The 17,157-nt window shown below is 51.7% G+C and overlaps 1 long non-coding RNA gene across 1 annotated transcript in view; it reads right to left on the minus strand.

Moving 5' to 3' along the window:
- The window catches only part of LOC135313895 (uncharacterized), an 86,731-nt gene that overhangs the window by 2,988 nt on the left and 66,586 nt on the right, over positions 1–17,157 (minus strand). Inside the window, exons 17-18 of the long non-coding RNA XR_010373389.1 lie at positions 4,806–4,942; positions 4,097–4,235 (exon numbers count right to left, since the gene is read on the minus strand). This is a non-coding gene — a long non-coding RNA (uncharacterized LOC135313895). The remainder of the gene's footprint in view (positions 1–4,096; positions 4,236–4,805; positions 4,943–17,157) is intronic.

The raw sequence follows: 17,157 nt of genomic DNA on the forward strand, positions 1-17,157 counted from the left end.
CTGGCTGGCAAAACTCGTCTGCTTCGATGCTGCAAAAGCAGTAGTAACCTGAACTCATCCATCCCACTTCGGTTACCCTCTTGTTCCCCACTCTTCTCCATCCTCGGGTTGAACGGGTAAAGAGATAAGTGGGAGGAAAATAACACCAGGAGAGATAAAGAGATAAGTGAGAAGAAAATAAAATGGGGGTAGATAAACCATGCTTGCTATTTATATTCACTGTCTAATCTATCAATCCATCAGGCTGGCTATTGTGGTTATAGCATCCATCAATCTGTCACCTGGACTTCTCCATACATCTGTCTTCCTTTGCCCATGTCTCCTCCCTTGTCTCCCAGTCCTACAGGGAAAAAATATCAGGCAATTAAACACACCAGGAGGAAATAAGAAGTCAAAGCCATCATCTCAGCTCCCTGGAGGAAGCTGGCAGACATCTGCCCAGGGATGAGGATGGTATAGGTGGGAGTGCCAGCAGTGCTGCCTGCTCCTGAGCAGGCAGGGCTGCCTGGAGGCTTCCTGGCCAGAAAGACCATTTCGGCTTCTGTTACACATCTTTCTGGGACTTCATATCACTTCTTCTCCCCATTGTCACATGGGCCATGCATCAGGCTAACATTCCTCAGCTCCATCCTCTGTCTCCCCTGGACAAAGCATTTCCTACCACACTTTTCAGCACCTTTAACTGGTCACACATCCTAAAGCCACCCAAACACAAATGCAAGAGCCATCAGGACATCTGGCAGCCTCTCAAGGAGCCACTGGCCAAGACATGGTAGAGCAGCTTCCACCTGATGTGGGGGCTGACCCCGGGCTTCTCCGCCCTGATGCTGGTTCCAGAGGCAGGCATGTGATGCCCTGCGAGTAACAGTCCCATGTGTGGGAATGAAGGTGGATGAAAGCCATTTACGTTCAATTTAAAGCAAAAATAAAAAAGGCGAAAAGGGGCAGGCAGGCAGCTGGAGGCATGCACCATCAACTTTGTGGCTCCTTGATGGTTGCTGCCCAGGCTGGCAGGCAGAGCTGCACTTGGAGCCTCCCTTCCCTGCAGCCTCTTAGCAAGATTTCATCTTGTATTGCCCAAAAGCACCAAGTTTGGCCCAAATCACTGATTTCCATCAGGAACAAGGCCGTGCGTGGCATTCCCAGCCCAGCAGCTGGCATGGCCCCTTCTCAGCAAAGCACCCCATCAGGCAACGCAGGGGCCAGCAGTCAAGGAGTGACAGCAACACCGAGCACATCCTTGGCCACTGCTCCCCACAACATGGGGCTGTACCACCACTTTGACCGAGTGGAGGAAAATACAGGGATGGTTCCCTGAATTTTGCTGATAAATTGCTGTATTTTAGGAAAGAACCACTTCCACCTTTTTTCAGGGTAATTGGGCGAGTTAGAGAAAGAGCAGCAGCAGCGTGCTTGCCCCCCCACCCAGGATGGACAGGAGGGGACTGCCAGTGTGCATGTTAATCTCGGGTAGAAGCAGCCAGGTCCTCCCATCCCTGTTCAGCAATTAAGGTACTCCATGGAGGTGATTAAGAAGATGAGGTTAATAACTGGGGGTCAGCATTTGATTACCTTGTAGTGTTTTCCCCTGCAAAGAACAATGCTGACACCAGCGGGCTGGCTGGAGAGTCGCTGCCGTGCACAAGAGCTGGCAGGATCTGTCCTCCGGAAGTAAAAAAACAGGGTGTCACCCTGCCAGATCTCCCCAAACCAGTAATTTGGTGCCAAACTCATTAGATTTTAAAAACAGCTATGTTTGGGGCCCTCCTCACCTGTCCACTGGTTTGCAAGCCCCTGCATTTATATACCTTACACAGCTCCTCTCTTACAGGCAGAACACTGCCTCTTAAATAATGAGCTGAGCTTCTCACTTGCTTGATTGCAGCCACTTTGGTCCCCTCTGGACACATTTATTTAGCAGCTCTGCCAGGGAAAAGGAGGCCAGGGAAAAGCTGGGCTCTTTTGCCCCCGGTCCCGGCAGCCCGATGGGATTATCCCCAGCATCCCTGCTCATGGCTCCCAGGTGCAGGTTGGTCCTACCTCCATCTCCCAGCCTTGAGACAGCCAGTGATGGGCTGTGATCAGCCACAACTGAACCAAACAGCTCACAGCTCCAGCTATCAAACTCTTTTTCCCCTCCTGCATTTTCACCCCTTTTCTGCAGCAGCAGCTGAGCCTCCAGCCCTGCATGCTGGAGCAAGGTGGTGCCTTTGGCCTCATGGCCAAGAGCATCTCCACATCAGGCTGTGCCAAAGTAGCAAGGACAGCCATGAAAAGCCAGGAGGGAGAGAGGCAGTAGGGCTAAATCTGCATTCCTGCCTTCATCCTTGCTCCAGTCAGCTTCAGTTTCCCCTCTCATAGCTCCCAGCTGCTCCTATGTCAGCCTGGGAGAAGAACACAGGATGCACAGGTGGTAAAACATCCCCAGGGGAGGAAGGAGGTCTCTGGGACTCCAGAAAACATGCTTTGCTGGCAGACTCTTTTTCTTTGCAGGCAAAGAGCACACTGGTGCAGATTTCACTTGAAATTCAACCCGCAATCTCTGCCCTCTTGGTTCAGGCTGTAGGATGGGCAAGAAGTGGAAATCAGACATTTCACTTGGTGGGAGGCTTCACACTGAGCATTTTGCTCAGGGCTCCTCCAGCTTCATTAGCCACACAGAACCACCAGGCAGCTGCCCAACAGAGCTGTTTTGCTGTTTGACAGTGTTTCTGAGGGAGGCAGGCAATGGCAAGCTGCCTGCGGACCTCTCCGCCCCCGGCACAAGGCTCCTCCAGCTTCTTTCCTTACAACACGGTTTCACTGCAGGAACCAGAGATGCTCCTGGGCGCACACGGGCTCGCCATTTACTCTCCCAACTAACCAAGCAGACCGTGAGATGTGATCCCTGGGAAACCAGGATCCCCAGGCCTGGTAGCGCTGTGGCCTGGAGCTGCTCTGCCAACACAAGCCCACGGAGACTTGTCGTGGTCCCCCTTCCCACTGCAGGCTCATGGGTGAGGGGATCGCCACGCACACCCCCCTTGCTTCTCTCTGCCTCTCCAAAACCCAGCGACATTTGCGTAGCCAAGAGGCAAGCCGAAACCTCACCATCTCTTTGTCAGCCTTGTCTTTTTTTTTTTCTCCCCCTTTCTCTTGACAAGCTCAGAAGTGCAGTCAAGGTGGCAAATTAGCGCCACAGCCTCATTAATTGGCAGGCAGGAGCCTTCTCCTGCTGTTTGGGTTGTCATCAGCTGCTTCAGCACATTTTCAGTTTCTCTCTGTTTCGGTCTATTTTCTCCCTTCGCCCACAGTGGGCTGGGTTTTTCCTCCCTACTCCAGCTTTCTGCCGTCTGTTTCAAAGCTATCGAGGACTCTCATCCTCCCACATCACGCACCCTGGGGTTCTCTCTCCAGAGAGGATTTCCAGGCCCTGTGGTAAATGGCCACTTCTTAGGGAGCATAGGGGAACAATTAACAGGCTCTTGAAATGATGATGACCTCAGCTTCTTCCTCCTTCCTCCTCAGCCTCCTGCTGTGGCCACTGGAGAAGGCAGGAGAGGCTGCAAAGGGCAGGCAGGGAGGAGGCAGGGGGAGGTTGCTGCCAGCCCAAGAATGAGGAAGAGGTCCCAGCCACCCTTCTGTGTCCCCCCCAGGAGCTTAGTGAGGAGCTGGGATGACTCAAGCTGGTGGGGACGTCAGGAGGCTCCAGTCCCAGTTCTTTGGCTCCCTTCTTCCCTCCCACACCAACTCCTCCATAAGCAAAGATGGAGAACCATAATCTCATCCACCCAATCCACTGCCTGCACCAGCCCTTGATCTCTTTGGGTGTCCCCCAGCTGCTCCCAGCTCTCAAGGAGAGCCTGAAGACCAGCAAATAACATATCTTCACTGCATCCCATTCTGCAAGCAAAGAAACTTGCAAGGGAGCGGGGACACCGACGGCAAATTGCTTTCTCCTCCCTGCAGCTGGGAGCTGCTCCTGCTGGCAGTGGTACCCCCACCCATTAAATACGGGTGCCCTGCCCCGGGGTGCGACTGCAGCCAGTGTAAATCAGCAGTGCCAGGGCCAGGGGCATTGCTGATTCACAGCCCGGAGCTGAGCTGGAGGACTTACCTCATCGAGCCGGACCCTGACCCTCCCCAGCCTGGCTGCTCACAGGACAGTGCTCCCAGGGGACCTCTTGGCTCTGCTCCTGGACTGGAGGTTAAGACAGTCAGTGAATTTTGGAGGGATCTCCCTGGAGGGCAAAGATCTGCAAAAATAAAAAGAAAAAACTCAGACAAAGCTGCAGGCCAGACCTTTCTCTCCCAATATGTGTGCCAGTAGCAGAGCCCAACTAAATGGTAAGAAAGAAAAGAGAGAGATTAGTCAGATTATTTTAAAAAGTGCTCTCCCAGCCTACAGGCAGCCTCTGCTCCATATGAGGATACACAAACTCTCCCAGCTGATCTGCCTCAAAATCAGCAGCCGTTACTACGTAAGTCACCACCTTCCACCCTTTCTCTTAATACAATTCCCTGTGATGGTTGCTTGCCCTTTCCTTGCCCCTGGCATTACTGATCCACTCAAAGAGATGGGAATTGAAGGAGAAAAGGATCTCAGGGACCTTTTTCTCCACCTGTAGCCTATTTCATTGCTATGAGAGCCTACACCACCGAGGATTTATCTCCCACGTTGTTTTCCCCAACTAGTTTCTATGGTTGTTTCACTGATGTAACAGTAAAAAAATAGAGCATATAAACCACCCCAAATAGTGTCCAAAGATGTGAAATACTATAAATCCCAGGAGGCTCCTGGGAGAAGAGCGATGCTGGGATCATGCCTGTTCCATCCAAGCCATCTCCTCGTTGGCCGTAAATCAGGGAGCTCCCCCGAAGCCCATGAAACTCAGTCAAAAAGAGATTCCTTCTCTCCTGAGCCTTGGCAGTGGTGTTGGGAGCAGTGCTCTCAGAAAGGCTCCTGGGGGAACAGAATCAGTGATTACCCAAATTAGTTTCTAATAGCTTTTATCTCCTAATTTCTACTTTGTCAAGTACTAAAATCCATTAATAATCAAGAGACCATGTAGAAAAACATTTAACATTCCAGCTGCCAAGAGCCTCCACCCTATCATGCTCCAGCAAAGTTAAAGGACAAGTAAAATAATTATTATTATTTTTTAAACCCAGCTCTCCAGGTAAACCATCACCTGCATTTGCTGATTAGCAGGAAGATGGGACAAATCCATGCATGAAACTGTAGATGCTGCACCTCCCATCTTGCTCCTCTCCAGCCCTTGCCAGATAAAGGTTCCCCACACAGCCCCGTCCTTGTGCTGGCTCCTTTCTAGAAGGGACCAAAGGCTGTGGCCAAGCCTTGTGGCACCCACGGTCCTGCCTGTACGTGGTGGCTCCCGTCTAAATGAAGGCAGGATGCTGCCCCCCATGAGATGGCCACAAGTAACAGGTACTCCATGGGCTGAGGTTGGGTTGAACCACTTCCACCCCAGGGCTGGTCCCTTCTGCTCTCTAATAGCTCTGCCAAAATACTGCGGCCCTTCATACCCTGCTGCTTCAGCTTCTCAGCTTTATTTATTCCTCTTCTTTGCCTCATAGAGCCAGCCTTGGCCCTCTGGCCATGACAGGCCACGGCTCTCCCTGCTCAGGTAGAAAACCCGCACACACCCTGCTTTGATTTGCATCAGCTGCCATGCCATGCTGCAACACTGCCCCTCTCTTAATCACCTGTTTGAACAGTTTAATAAGCTGCTAATAACATATTGCATTTCTAAAGCCCCCCCCATGATGGATAAATCACTCTGGCTGCTCCCAGGGATGCCAGAGGGATACACACAACCACTGTACGGCATTGCCCGTGGCTTTCCCTCCATACCTGGGATGCTTCCCCAGCAGCAGCATCCTGGAGAGAGGAGGGAAATAAAGCCCTGCATCCAACCCAGAGGTTGTTGCCTGAGCAACGGCAGAGGTGGGCACAAGGATCCAGGCATCGCAGCCAGAGGTGAGCTTCAGACATGATTGCTGGAGGGTTCAGGGCACCCTCTGGGGAAAAAAGCAGGAGCGAGGAAGGAATTGGGATGTTGCAGCTTGAATCGATGGCTGAGGTACCTGCTGGGAGTGGGGGGGGGAGGATGGGGGAGGTGCGGACAGGCGGAGCCCTTGCTGGGCTGCTGTGGGGGTTGCATTGGGTGGGCACATTCCCACTATTAGGGTGGATGTGGGACAGCCTCGTTTAAAGAATACTTATCCAATGTGTCCTGGCCTCATCACACATTTCTCCCTTCATCTCTTGCTGAGGGGATTGTGGCCTGAAGAAGGTGACTGAGATTTTTTTCTTTGCAGTTTAACCATTGCCCTGAGGCAGAATTGAGAGCTAATGTCCCAGTAGAGCAAACCCTGTATCCCCATAGAATGTCCCCACATGGCTGGGAGTCCATCAGTCTGTCCAAGGCTAGCTGGTTACATGCTAACCCTGTCCCGAGCTCCAGCAGCTCAAACCAGCTCTGGTTAAGCTGCTGCCCTCTCAGAGGTGAGCAAGCAGCAGTGCAATGGCACTGTACTGTGGTGACCACCTTGGGGCTGGAGCACTGCTAGAGAGGATCCAATCTTCATTAGGACATCAGTTCCTTAGCGACCAGGCATGGGGCATCACCGCCACCACACACATTTTATTCCACCCCTTTTCCCACTCTCAGCAAGGCCCGAAGGCCGGTTATGGATTTTGTTTGCATTTTGCTGTTGGCTCAAGCATCATCACTAAAAAGCTGTTGTGATGTTGGCTCAGCTGCAGGCTTCGCGTGCTCGTGCGCCATAAATTGACAGTGTGCCATGTAGAAATCCGTACACAGGGTTAATGGACACAGCTCCCACCGGAGACCAGGCAGCACGGCAATCCCTGCCCCAGGGCAACTGACAGACCAGTGTCCCCAGGGATGCTCAGCATCCTCCTGGAGCAAACCACCCTGTGCAGACCTTCTGCAGCCACTTGCAAAGTGGCTGGTGCCCACAGAGCATCAGGGGCTGCTACAGCATCCATGTCATCTCCTAACTGCAGAGAGATGGGATGCTGGGAGGGATGCCGTGGATGCTTTCCAGGGTTTTGCTCCTAACCAAGAGAGACTGAGTTGCTGGGGGAGTGTAAGTAAGGTCACAAACAAAAATATATCCAGACACATACAGTACATAAAACTACAGTCTGTTTCCCCTCTAATTGGTAATAAATGTAAATGTTTAGTTATGCCTGGCTTGGGAGCTATGAAAAACACATCTGGCTGGCTGGTTTTTCTGCCTACCATCTGTAGCTGAAACAAAAGGCGAGAGTGCATGCGTGTGTGCGCACCTGAGGAAGGTAACAGTGGGAGAAGAGGGAGAAGAGGGAACAGGATCAGAAACGGAGGAGAAGAATGAGTAGGTCTGCAATGTTGGTGCTGGAGGGCAATTTCTGGCCAGAGCTCACGGGGACCTCCAGGTTCTGCATCCGTGCTTGGTCCTTTGCTCCCCTCCTGGGGAATGCAACCCACAGAGGAAGGGCCCATGCTTGCCGGTGCTGTGGATATAGTATTCCTCTGTACACTGGTGGGGGAAACAAAGCCAGTGAGCCCCTGGATGTTTCTTCCTCGCTATTAACTACCATTAAGAGGAAGCTCTGATCTGATCAAACCTAGAGTGGTGTCTATACATCCCTCCATCCAACACAAAGAGCTTATAGCTTAAATGGTCAGACCATGGCTGGCAAGGAGGGGATGCTGTTTCCCCCTCTGCTCCTGTCCCAGAGCTGTCCTCAGGTCCCTAACACCTGACCTGCAGCACCATCTCCACCAGTTAAAGACTGGGAGGAAACAACTGACCCAAGGAAGGAAATACAGCCCCTTCTCAGCTCTGAAAACTTTCTTGACCCCAGGTCCCTAAGGCTGGAGAAGGTGGGGGAGCCAAAGAGCTAATGCACAGAGAAAATCAGGTTTGCAGCAGAATTAAGCATAGGGGTTGGTGTAGGTCCCCCTCTCCACCATACCTCCCAAGCTACAGTTTCCTGCCCTCACCCAGCAGCAGCTATCCAGCCCAACAGCAATGACACCATCACTGTCCCCACTAGACCCAATGTGGCCCAGCCCAGCTGGGGCCCTGGGAACCCAGCAGCCTTCCTCCTCCTCCTCCTCCTCCTCCACCTGTCTGGTTCACTCTTATTCTGACAGCACCGCCTCTTACTTTGAAGCAGGTTATTTCTTGGAGAATGAGCTTCATTTTCTAGACCGTCCCCAAAGAGCCTGGGAGTACTAGCTCTCATCCCTCCCCCTGCCTTGATCAAGGCTGAAGGCTGAAATCCAAGTTCATTGATCAAAGCAGCTTCTTCGGGTGAGATTTACTGGCAAGGAAAAGCAACAGTTGTTGAGGAGCTGATCCAAGGGGCCAGCAGTTCCTCACTGGGAACAAGATGGTAGCTGCAGGTACAAGGTATGAATGACCTCACGGCACCCAGGGCTGCAAAGAAAAGGGATTTTCACTGACCAGTGAGGTTGTAGGCTGCTCCTGAAGCATTTGGGGTTGAGTAGCAGCCAGGTGTCCTACTTCTGAGCTCTCCTAGGGAAAGATGCATATTTACATATGACTGGGACAGAGATCAGTGATGCCCGGGCACAGTGTGCTATGTCCAAGGTCTTTTGCCTCAAGACAAAAGCCTCCTGTTCCTAGAGGGCAGCTTTAAATCAGCTCGGGCTCCACAAAACCCCTTGAAGAGCTGTGAGCTGGCAAGCCCAGACAGCAGCCCCCTGGCTCAGTACTGAGTGATGGGGCTGGGTGCCAGCTACTCATGCCAAGGTGAAAGCGGAGAGATCAGGCAGCCAGATGGCATCCTCCCACAAAAATATCCAACAGCTCATCTGCAACTGAGGGCTAAAGCTAAAGCCGGGCCTGATGCTGCTGGTGGCTACCCTGAGGGGGAATACATTGCTGCCCAGGCAGGGTGGGGGCAGCAGGAACAGGGGTAAAGCCCTCTGCAGGGATAGGCAGGCAGGGAGCTGGTGCCATCACTGATGTTTCTCAAGAGCACCCAGAGTCAGGCTGGCTTCATGTTTAAGTGGAAGCCATGCCCTTATGCCCAGCTTTTGAGTGCCCAGCAACATGGCCTGAAAAGGCAGTGATAAAAAGGGGTGAAGGTGGGGAAGGGGCAGTGGCAGGAGGAGAAAGCTGTTTCTTAGGTGGCAGAAAAAGGACAGGGTTGTTGCCATTGATAAGATGACCAAACAACCCAACACTGAGAGGCAGCCCCTCTAGGCAGCCTGAGACCTGGTCAGCCCCAGGCAGCTCCTGCATCCATTTCACTGTGATGCAGGTGACAAAAGCCCCCATGCCACACACTGTCTTTGCCCTCAGATGGGCACAGGCAAAGCCAGCTCACTGCTGCCTGTACTGCGATATGCATTATGCCCAAGCCCCTGCTGCTTGCCTCATGCTACCTGCCTGCTTCTTGCCTGCACCAGCAGCACAGCTTCTTGGGCATCCTGGGTGAGCTCACATACCCTGCAAGGGTCCTTTAAGCCATGCTTAAAGCAAAACTCAGCCAAGCCCAACTGCAGCCCGCCCAGTAGGACATGCAGCCTTTGAAATACTGGGGCAGCCCTCTCTCCCACCAGTGATCACGCCAGCCCCTACTTGCTGGGAACACTCACCTTGGTCACCCCTCCCAAGCTGGTAGAGATCAGCCCTGGCGACACGCAACCTTATTCCCCGGTGGAGTTGATCCCTCAAAGCTGGTGAGTCCAGATCACCAAGGTCAGGCCATCAGCTGGTGCAACTCCCCAGTTACCTCCAGGAGATTTACCCCAGGCATGAGGTCCCCACCAGCCCATAGAAAGGGTCAGATGTGACCGGTGCAGGTGGAAAGGACAGCAGTGACATTTGCACACTGCTCCTGGCAGCCTCAGCAGCTGCCTTTGAGCACTTTTCATCTAATTCAATGAAAATGAGATGTTCAAGTGAATTAAGATAATTTAATAATGAATAGCTCCAACTTATCGGAGAAGCTCTCCATCCCTGCCTGACAGTCGTTGCCTCTAAGTGCAGTTTAATAAGGGAACCACCATCACTCAGCCCTGTGGTAGGAAATCAACATTTTGCTACGCAGGGAAAAGGCTCTGCACCCTCCTAAAAGCCGAAGCAATTTCTCGAGGAGGTTAAAGTCTGTTGGCCTTTAAAAGGGAAAAGAAAAAAAGAGCAGGGAAAAAAATGAACCAGCAAAGCAGCCCATCTTCAGAGGCAAAATGTAATTAAAAATAAAAGCCAGCTTGAAGAAGGCTGTAAGTCATCACAAGCAGCAGCCGAAGCTGCAAGTGAAAGCAATCCTGGCTGACCTGCGAGTGGGAATGCAGGGGGGGTCCTGAGATTGCAGTGAGCCAGGAGGACATCTCAGCAAGACATTTCAACGCATCAAGGTGCTGCTTTCTGCCAGCCAGGACTGGGATGGCTCCGCTGTGTGCCATCACCCCCAGCTGGGAGACATGCTGCCCAGGGACAGAGCCAGCCTCCTCCTTTTCTGGGACAGGGCATCATTACTCAGCCACCTGCAGCCCAGCCACCCGGGTCACCCCTGAGGTGGCTGTGCCAGCCCCAGGGGGGGGACGCGCCTGGTCTTCGATGCTGCGTAGAAGCGCTGCCAAGCTGTATCCACCCAAAGTCACTCTGTCTATACAGCAAGGATGGAAAACACTCATAGAACATCCTTGGCAGGGACTGATCAAGCTGGGAAGAGCCTCTGCAATGCTAACAGGGGACTACACACAGGTCCCGACGGCTGGGCAGGCAGCATTTGGCCCCTATCCCGCTGCTTACAGCCCCGATGGCAGGCAGCCGTCATCCGTGCTGTGGAAATACCACCAGCAAGTTATTTCTTCAAGGCATGAATCTGCATCTCACTGAGTATTGATCCAGGCAGCAAAGGGCTGCACCCTGCCTGGCGCTGCCTGCTCCCAAGCAGGCAGAGGGAGATGTCAACACAGGGGATGCCAGGCCCCGCGGATTCCTGCTGACACCTGCCAGCGCCGGGTGCTTAATTATTAATTGCATTTCCAGCAGCAATTGTTGCTTGTGCCGATGGAGTTGGACTAGACATCACAAGCAATTAGCAGAACCCCCCACTGGTGTTCAGTCAGTACCTGCTTAATGCTCTGCTCACGTCTTCCTTGGGTCGCTGCAGAAGGAAGGAGAAACCGTTTACATCTCCTCTGCTCGCAGCCTGCCACTCGCAGGGAACTCCTGTATGCCTGGCCTGTGCATGGTGGCCTCGGGCAGCGATGCTGCCTCTGTGGGCCAGCACTGCTACGGCACTGGCATTGTCCTCTCCTGCGGCCATGTGGCAGATGTGGAGCAGGATGCATGGGGCATCAGCTGCCATGCATCCATGTGCTGCCAATGGCCAGCCCTTGGAGGCACTGGGGTCTCAGCCAGGTCTCCTGGGCAAATGAAGCCAAGAGCAGGAGCAGGGGGAGCTACAGCAGAGGAGGCAGACCCAAGCCCAGTCCCAAGCAGAGCTATCTCAGGGCCAAGCCTCTACTCTGCCACAGCTCAGGTGTTCAACCAAATTAATTTTTATCATAACCAAATTGACTGGTCAGTGGAATCCAAACTTGCTTTTCCTAGTTATTGAGACCATTTCATAGTGAGTGCAATTTTGGGAGCTTATTTTCCACTTCATTGAGTGCCATGTTACTGCAAATGAATATATTCCTTGGTTGGTGTGATGGAAAATACAGCTGTAAATGCTTTCTGCTTCATTTGGGTAAAGAGCTCCAGATAGGACTAAATATAAAGAGAATTTAAATGCTCTACTTCATTAAAAAAGTTGTTTCCCATTCTCTTTCTTCCTGAAGATACAGGGCTGCTAGTGGAGAGAGCAAAAGAAGGATTTAAATTTACATTAGTGTCATGCTAACCCAGCTGATCACTCCGCATCCATGACTGATGATAGACGTCTGCCAGCAGCTTGCTCTCCAGCGGTTCAGAGAGGTGGGAAGCTGAAGGCAGAGGACAGGATGCCCAGCACTGGAGCCCAGGGCCATGGCATGCCCATCTGTTTACCTCTGTGTCAGCATACATCATCACCTTCAGCTGGTGGTTCAGCCTTGGAGACAGCAGGACACATTAGCAAAGGCACGAAGCCCCAAAACCTAATTCTTTTGGCTGAGCTGGGGCCCACCTAGAGGTTCCCAAAGACATGTGCCACCATTTCAACCTGGCATTGACGATGGGGTTAGAGATCCTTACCTGCTGTGCAGCCACCAGGGCTAGAGAGGTTTGAGGACCTGGAAGGTGGTCTGAATGCCCTTTAAATGATCTCAGTGGCCGTCCAGCCAGCTGCAACCAGGAATCAGTTACTAGATCATTTTCTTCTGCTACAGACTAGAGAGACTCATACCAGCTAATGGGCATGCAGCATTTCACACTGACTTCTGGAATGAAGTGCTGCCTCATCCCATAGCCATAAGGAACTCTCCTGGCTTGTCACTCCCGGTTTACACTTTCCAGGAAGGCAATAACCACCCACCCCGGCCAGGGTGTAATTTCCTGATCCAGTTCCCAGCAACGAGACAATGATCCTTACTGACTTCATAGTGGTTGGGATCATGTCCACACTCAGACATCGGCTCCAAGACAGCACAAGAGCAAGACCCAGCCTTGGTGGAGTGCTGCTATGAACAAGCTCATCATGGCTTCTGGAAGACTAAAATCCCACCTTTGAAAGGAGGGGTACAGCCAGGTTGGGTTGCCATGTCCTCCTGGGGCTCCTTTGTAACATTCAAGAACCACAAACTCCTCTACATAACACTAGGTGCTACCACACAGCTCCCTCCACAGTTGTTCAGGAGAGGTGGGATCCCTCTCCAAGCTGCCCAGCAGCATAGAAGACTCCCTCGTATCTCACTGAGGCCAAAGCAGAAGGAGGATGCCTCCTGCTCCAGCTGGCAGGCTGGCAACCAAAGTCACTCACAGCAATCCCATTTCATGCAAATTCTGAACTGATTTCTTCACTAGAAGTAAAGGCCATTGACGTCCAGGGAGACACTTCAACAAGTTTTTGGAGTCTTTAGCCTTACAAATTCTGTTGGACCAGGATGTCAGGTTGTGCTCTGCTCTTACTCAATACCAAAGTGAGTGGAAGCTTTCATCTCTGCTAAATCCAATTATAACCCAGGAAGCAATACATTCTAGGCTCACAGGGCTTACAGGTAAACAGATCATCTCAGTAGGGCTGTGGCAGAATGCGGGGGGATGAGTGATAAGCAGTGGGCTTACATTTGACTGGAGGATAAATAGAGTTCATTTGACTCATAAAATAACCACCTATTGCAATTTTGCTAAATTTAAAATTGCAACTTCCCACCCCCCCAATATTTAAGTGGAATTGCTAGGAGCAAGTTCCATATAAGTATCATAGAAATAACTGACGTTAATTCGGCCTTATATTTGAGTGGAGGAACCAGGAGCAAAGTGACATCCGTGGCTCTGTCCCTTACCTCCAGCACAAGGGTTTGGCCAACCAGCTGTTTTTCATAGACCGGGCAAACCAGAGGGAGATTCAACAATACCATGGATATGAAGAATGAGACACAGCAGCCTCATTTCAAAGACTTCCCTTCCCTTTCTCCTCCTCTGAGTGTGAAGTTTGCATCACTCAGTTTGCCAGCAGAACTCAAGGCACTTTATGAAGGAATTAAACGTCACCATCACTGTCTCCAAGGCATGGGGACAGCCCAGATGTGCAAGGGAGGGACAGGGAACCTCCCACCCAACATCCAGCACCAGACAGAGACACTGATTCATATGTGGTCAGGAGGGTCCTCTAGCAGAGAGCAGGTGCCAAAGAGGTGTCCCAGGACCCACATCCACACCTCCTATGCCTTCTCTCCTTTTTTCAGACCATCCTAGCGGATAGCTGGTAGAGCTCTGGGATTGCCTGGGAGCAGTGCTTTGACTGGGACTAGTAGAGCGGCAAAGAGCAGTGACAAAGCATCCCCAGCGAGCCAGCATGGGTCTCCCATGCCCAGCACATTATCTAGCTGAGATCACACCACCCACTATGCCACAACCCTACCCCTTCCTCTACTATTGTTTAAATAGCCAGCAGCAGGTGTGAACAATTACCACCCCAAAGCTGGATCAAGGACAACGTGATATAATTATTACCTTAATGGCATTTCAAGACTATCACCACCAGCTGGAAGTAAAACTTCTGTTGAGTGAGTTTAATAAGCATATCATCTAATATAATATTCGCACGGAAGGGCAAGGTGGCTTTAGGAAGGATTACAGTAGCTTTGCGTAGTTTTACATGGGATATTTCACATGCAACAGATAAAGCAGGATGAACCTGCAATAGCTGAAAACCCAGATAGTGGCAGCAGCCTGTAATGCTACCTCCCATCTTTTGTTAAGTAGGAGATTACAAGCTTAGCTCGCACACAGAGACCAGGCAGGACTGGATCAGTGCTCTGGTTGCCTCCTCGTCGTGGCAACCGGCAGGGGCCCCATCCTCACAGTCACTGCCAGCTACTAGCTGGCATTTCCCAGGTGGCAAGCTGAGACCCGATGAAGGTATCACACCAGTGCATCGTTCTCCACCAGTCCACTGTGGGCTCCAGACCTACCTGCGTAAAGCCCCACAAGAAGCAGATCCAGCTTCCTTGGCAATGCTCCCCCCCATCCTTGCTAATGCTCTGCAGAAGCTGGATGGGAGCAGGTCACAGAGCAACCTGGGACTGGGTTAACTGGGCTCAAGGGAGCCCAGCTTTACATGCATCAGCTCTGCATGGTGCAGTGAATCCATATTCCCCCCCTCCCTGATGCCTTCCCCAGCCCAGGAGACTTCACAAGCTCTGACCAAAGGGCTTGCACCCCCAGAAGTAACTGGGCACCAAAAGGCTTGTGCTTCCCTCCAGCATGAATAACTGCCAAGGGAGCTGTGGGTAAGGAGTCACCAGGGATTTTCAGCTAGCCCTGCTGGTTAATGCACCCACAGGGACATAAATCAAAGGGAAGGCGGCTGATTGCACAACAGCTCAGGGGATATATTGCACATGTCTAACCCCTGAAACTCCCTGCCACAAGGCACCAGGAATGTTAAGTGGGGGGTTTTTAGGTTTAGAGATCTTCCTAAGCCTAACCTAGCCAAAATTATTCTTTATGAAGGACTAAAAGACAAAAGCTCCGCAAGAGAGATGTATGTCCCAAATTCCAGCAGGGTTATCCAATGCAGAAGGTGCCCATCAGCAACCAAGAACCTAGACTGCCCTCCACTCCGGCCATCCGGGCCTTAGGTAATGTCCTATATAAAGCACTTGCATCTGCACACTGCCCTGGTGAGCATCCCAGAAATACTGCCTCGCTGCCTAATATATGCATTGGGTTTTGCTCAGCTTTTGAACCATCAGGTTGCCTTGCTGTTAATTAATGCATCACTAAAATTATGTTTGGGGGCTACTAAGGTTTATTGGATAGAAAATTATTTCAAATACAGAGAGCAGGCAGTAAAGATTGGAAATATGTTTTCAAGTATAAAGCTAATTGCTACAGGGAATCCCATTGGGATCCATTTGAAGCCCTTGCTTTTTTACTTCCTTCCTCCGTTAATGACCCAGCCAAGGTTTGTAAAACAGCAAATGCGTAAATGCATGCTGATAATGTGACGCCCTGCACGCCAGTAGACAGTACGAGGTGGGATCCCCTATGTCGGATCAGTCCTCAGCCACGTGCCCTGTCACAGCAGAGCGGGGCAGCCTAGCCCCGTGGTGACCACGTTGGGTCCAGCTCTGGTCTCAGCTGTGAGGCTGCTCACCATTCTTCTGCCATCTGTAGAAGTCCTTTGAGACGAAGGATTCCCATCCCACCCCCAGCCTCCTGCTGATGTGGGCATTTTGGAGAGGCACATAAAGGGCTCTGCTGCTCCCAAGAGAGCCTCATGCAGGTCCCACAGCCACACCAGTATTGGCAACTGGGCTTGAGGTCTCCATAGGTCCAGAAGCAAGACTGTAAATGCAGCCTTGAAAGTGAGACCGGCCTAAGGCTGGTCCTGTGACCACAGGACTCTGCTTTTACATCCCAGCAATACCAAACTATCTGCTTTTCTGAAAAAAGATGTTCTGCCTCAGGGTAAAATCCTGCAGGCCTCCAGTCATCCCAGTAGGAAGGAGCAAGTCCTCATTTCGGAAGCCTTCAATTTCTCATAGGCAGAGTCACTTAGTTAAGGAGCAAAAATTAAAATATAGTACCTTTCCAGCCCACGCTCAGCCACAATCAAATCAGGAATCACCAAGAGGGGCTACCTTGCAGAGGATCTCAGGAGGATGCTGTAAAGGCAGGGGTCAAGAGCAAGGTCCTCCCTGGCTCTTCGCTGTGACACCTGGCTCCTGGCATCGACAGCAAAGGCCCTGCTGACCTGCCCAGGGCAGGGATGCCACACACTGCTGCCCGGGGAGGCATTCATGCACGCTTAAGTGCTTTTCTGGACCACAGCCCAACTGAACTGAGGTGTTTTGAGTGGCACAGATAGGATTATTCTTTCTTTTTGTTTTTTTGCCCTAATGATGCCCTCTGATATGTAAATAACTGCACACTGGTGACCCAGAGAGGTGACTGACCTAGACAAACACAGAACAGTTTTCTTCATAAAAACCATCCTTGCTCCTCACTCGATTTGGTGGTGGGGGTGAGGGACATCAAACTGTCTTATTTGCTATCTCCAGCCACCACCTTGCTCTATTTTGTTTTGCCTCCTAGAGGAAGCATCTCCCCCTATAACTGCCCCTCCTTCCAGGCCCTTTGATGCATGCAAGGTTTCAACACAAGCCAGGAATCAGGATCCTGCTCCCAGTCTGGGCTCTGAGGGTCTGGATGTCAGCAGGGCTGCCAAGGAACACGGAGGTCTGCTTGTCCGTCACCTGGGGACATCCACAAACCGAGCCTGTCACAAACCCATGCCAGTCAGGGCAGGCTGGAGTCACTCAGAAATTGGGATTTGCTGATGCTCCCTCTTCTCCCAGTGAAACAGGTGCTCTGGGTGTGAGATGGCAGCCAGTAGCACTGGGGAGGAGATGCCCCATCTCCCACCAAGTTGGCCAACACAGAGAAATGAAAATTGTATTGCACAGCCCAAAACCATTTACCCTCTAGAATTTCTCCTTCCAACAAAAA

The sequence above is a fragment of the Phalacrocorax carbo genome, chromosome 6 (assembly GCF_963921805.1).
Source record: "Phalacrocorax carbo chromosome 6, bPhaCar2.1, whole genome shotgun sequence".
NCBI lineage: Eukaryota > Metazoa > Chordata > Aves > Suliformes > Phalacrocoracidae > Phalacrocorax > Phalacrocorax carbo.